The sequence below is a fragment of the Heptranchias perlo genome, chromosome 5 (assembly GCF_035084215.1).
Source record: "Heptranchias perlo isolate sHepPer1 chromosome 5, sHepPer1.hap1, whole genome shotgun sequence".
In the NCBI taxonomy this organism is placed as follows: Eukaryota; Metazoa; Chordata; class Chondrichthyes; order Hexanchiformes; family Hexanchidae; genus Heptranchias; species Heptranchias perlo.
In genome coordinates, this window is record NC_090329.1 from 61,363,451 (window position 1) to 61,368,195 (window position 4,745).

Consider the following 4,745-nt stretch of genomic DNA (forward strand, 5'->3'; position numbering starts at 1 on the left):
GGATCCATCACTCAATACTATCGATTTGTGCTTATCCTTATAACTCTCAGTGATATTTTACTTAGCTATTTGTCAGTTCACTTTTTAAAAAAATGTTAATTAACATAACATTAACTGATTTATCTGGGATTCTATTTGCCTACGACTCTGTGATGAAAACTACTTCTAATCACAAGTCTTGCCTAATTGAGTATTGTCATTTTATACTCAGTTCCTCTGGTTGAATGAATGTATAGTTTGTTTGTATCTGAGGGCTGACTCAACTATTGCAATCTCAACAGGAAATATGGACATTGTGCCTCATTAATTAGAGTGCTATGCCATGCTATCTTCAGGACTATGGATAGTGCATCAAACCTTCCAATGGTTATGACACTATTTATTGGAGCAATGTTGTAAGTTACTTTTCAGAAATTTTAATCAGTAAGAGTAATTGTTGCTATCATAAGTTTACTCCATAGTTGCTTAGTAAGGAATGCATCCATAAATATAACCAGCAACATGCTGGTTAATGAGAGATTGAGCACAACTTACAGTGCTGTTTCGAGAGTATCTTTATGGAATATACACACTTGCAGCAATTCTCCTTTCAACAAATGCACATTGGTGAATTTCCTAAGTTCTATAAATTCCATATCAATATACTTAGAGAAAAAAAGAACTTGCATTCATATAGCACCTTTCACAACACCCCAAAGCACTTCATAGCCAATTAAGTATTTTGCAGTGCAGTCACTGTTGTAATGTAGGGAAACAACAGTCAATCACACAGCAAGGTCCCACAAATAAATAATATAAATTACCAAATAATCTGTTTTAGTGATTTTGTTGAGAGATAAATGTTGACCAGGACTCCGAGAGAACTCTCCCGCTCTTCTTCGAAAAGTGACATGGGATCCTTTACATCCCCTTGAGGGGGCAGATGAGGCCTCAGTTTAATTTCTCAACTGAAAGACGGCACCCCTGACAGTGCTGCACTTAAGTGTCTGCCCAGAGTAGGGCTTGAACCCACAATCTTCTAAGTCAGATGTGAGTGTGTTACTACTGAGCCAAGACTTAGAGATGAAGATGCAGTGTTCGATCAAATTATGGGGGGCAAAATTTAAATGAAGACCTTTTGGCGGCAGAACTGGGTTGAGACAGAAATTCCGCCTGTCCTACGGATGAGCCTCTGACCCTCACCCAAAATTCCGAGGTCAGGGACATTTGCATATTGAAGGCTGCACTGGTACAGCTGGAGGGAAAGATTTAGCAATGAGGTCCAGCTGTAGGGTAATTGGACTGGCAGTGCTGACCTAAGAAGATCCCCACATCAAAAAATGGCATCATTTTCCCTGGAGACCAGTTTCCTAAAAGCATCCTGAGCACCACACCACCTGCACCATTGCTGCACAGGCAATATGTGTGCCTGCAGACAAATGGGCTGACCTCACCAGATAATGCGAGGTGGAGACATTTGCATGATTTACTGATGCTCAAGGCACATCGCTAATGATTTATTGGGTGCAGCAGCACGTGAAAGGCATGGGAGAAGAAGCACCCTGCATGAGGCAGAGGGGCAGGGAGACAATTGACACAAAGGGGACAACAGGGGCTAAAGGAAAGAGATGCTTGAACTTTTAAAAAGGTTTTAACAAATGGCCTCCCCTTAAATGGATGCTGGGTGGCAGAAGGGCAGAGAAAGAAAATGAGAGAGAAAGAGAGTGAGTGCATTTCTTCATTTAATGTATTATGTTTTTAAAGAAAAAAACAGCAATTGAATTTTGAAGCCAAATGATTCAGCTGGAATTTCCGCAGGGTTTCAATCTCTGTCAATCTCCTCTCACATCTTTGACAGAAGATCCATGGACACCTTGTAGAAATGGTGTAAATGGAAGTTTACACCATTTCTCCAGGGTTCACACTGATCTTTCGCCAAAGTTATGGCAGGAGATCGGGAAACCCCGCAGAAATTCTACCTCATTGTCTCCAACTGTATATTGTCGCCAGAAACAGTCAATGCTAATCATTTACAACTGTGAGTCAGAGATTCCAGTTTTTAACACCCATGATACAGAGGGAGAGGGAGAAAGACACAGCTGGAGAGACAGCCATTTTATTTCCTCAATCTAATTGAATTTCTTTTTTGAAAAGAAAGTTTAATTTTGAAAGCTGCTGAGGGAATCAGATAGGAAAGGAGGGTAAGAAGGAGAAAGGAGGAAGAAACAGGTTCAGTGAGGTGTAACTGGCCTCTCACCATCTGCTCTCGGGAGTAGCAAATGGGAGTGAGGGGAGTAGATGGAAGGTTAAGAGTGAGATGAAGGATAGTGGAGCAGGGGAGAGGGCAGGATACATGGGTTGAGTGGGTTATACAAGTAGGAAAAGGCATAGATAGTGATGGGAATGAGAGGGTGGGGGAAAAACAAGTGATTGAGGAAGAGGGTGGTAAGGAAGCTGCTGAGAGATATATTTTTCCCATAGTCCACAACTGTGAAATGTAGTCTTCAGCTGTTGGTGGCTTCTTTCTCTGCTGTATCCCCTCACTGACAGGAAAGAAGAACACGGAGAAAGAAGCAGAAGATGACAGAGTGAAGCAAAATGAAGATTTAAGGGGAGTGAAGCAGAAGAGAAGGAAAGAAACCAACAGAAATAGAAGAGGAGAGAGAAAGAGAGAAACAGCTACATAAAGATAGCAGAACAAGTAAGAGCATTCTGACTAACTGTGTGCAATGGCATAGGAGATTGATTGGTGTGACTAGATAAATAGATGCATTTTCATATGTCAAACCAGAAAGGGCAGTTGCATGACAAATTTCTTGTCTTTGACATAGATTCCACCTGGATAAGATAACTCGTCTATTTAACTCATCTCAGAATTAAATGTAATAGTGTTAAAGCTAGTGCAATTCTGCTTAAGAACATAAGAAATAGGAGCAGGAGTAGGCCATACGGCCCCTCGAGCCTGCTCCGCCATTCAATAAGATCATGGCTGATCTTCTACCTCAACTCCAGTTTCCCGCCCGATCTCCATATCCCCTGATTCCCTTAGAGTCCAAAAATCTATCGATCAAAGTCCTGAATATACTCAACGACTGAGCATCCACAGCCCTCTGGGGTAGGGAATTCAAAAAAATCACAACCTTCTGAGTGAAGAAATGTTTCCTCATCTTGGTCCTAAATGGCCGACCCCTTACCTTGCGACTATGACCCCTAGTTCTAGACTCTCCAGTCAGGGGAAACAACCTCTCAGCATCGGCCCTGTCACACCATCTAAGAATTTTATACGTTTCAATGAGATCACCTCTCATTCTTCTAAACTCCAGAGAATATAGGCCCATTCTACTCAATGCCTCCTCATAGGACAACCCTCTCATCCCAGGAATCAATCTAGTGAAACTTTGTTGCACCCTCTCCAAAGCAAGTATATCCTTCCTTAGGTAAGGACACCAAATCTGTACACAGTACTCCAGGTGTGGTCTCATCAGAGCCCTATATAATTGCAGCAAGACTTCCTTCCTCTTATGCTCCAACCCCCTTGCAATAATGACTGACATATCATTTGCCTTCCTAATTGCTTGCTGTACCTGCATGTTAATGTTTTGTGATTCATGTACAAGGACATCCAAATCCCCCTGACTACCAACATTTCTTAGTGTCTCACCTTTTAAAAAATATTCTGTTTTTCTATTCTTCCTACATAATTTCACATTTCCCCACATTATACTCCATCTGCCACCTTCTCGCCCACTCACTTAATCTGTTTATATCCCTTTGCAATCGCGGCGGCGGACCTGAACGGGAGCAGAGGAGAGAGACCGAGAGCGGGGATAAAAGAGCAGCGGCCCGAGGCCCGAGACCAGAGCGGCGGCGGACCTGAACGGGAGCAGAGGAGAGAGACGAGAGCGGGGATATAAACAGCGGCGACCTGAGGCCCGAGACCAGAGCGGCGGACCTGAACGGGAGCAGAGGAGAGAGACGAGAGCGGGGATATAAACAGCGGCGACCCGAGGCCCGAGACCAGAGCGGCGGCGGACCTGAACGGGAGCAGAGGAGAGAGACCGAGAGCGGGGATAAAAGAGCAGCGGCCCGAGGCCCGAGACCAGAGCGGCGGCGGACCTGAACGGGAGCAGAGGAGAGAGACCGAGAGCGGGGATATAAACAGCGGCGACCCGAGGCCCGAGACCAGAGCGGCGGACCTGAACGGGAGCAGAGGAGAGAGACGAGAGCGGGGATATAAACAGCGGCGACCCGAGGCCCGAGACCAGAGCGGCGGCGGACCTGAACGGGAGCAGAGGAGAGAGACCGAGAGCGGGGATAAAAGAGCGGCGGCCCAAGGCCCGAGACCAGAGCGGCGGCGGACCTGAACGGGAGCAGAGGAGAGAGACCAAGAGCGGGGATAAAAGAGCGGCGGCCCGAGGCCCGAGACCAGAGCGGCGGCGGACCTGAACGGGAGCAGAGGAGAGAGCCCGAGAGCGGGGATATAAACAGCGGTGACCCGAGGTCCGAGACCAGAGCAGCGGCGGACCTGAACGGGAGCAGAGGAGAGAGACCGAGAGCGGGGATAAAAGAGCGGCGGCCCGAGACCAGAGCAGCGGCGGACCTGAACGGGAGCAGAGGAGAGAGACCGAGAGCGGGGATAAAAGAGCGGCGGACCGAGGCCCGAGACCAGAGCGACAGCGGACCTGAACGGGAGCAGAGGAGAGAGACCGAGAGCGGGGATAAAAGAGCGGCGGACCGAGGCCCGAGACCAGAGCAGCGGCGGACCT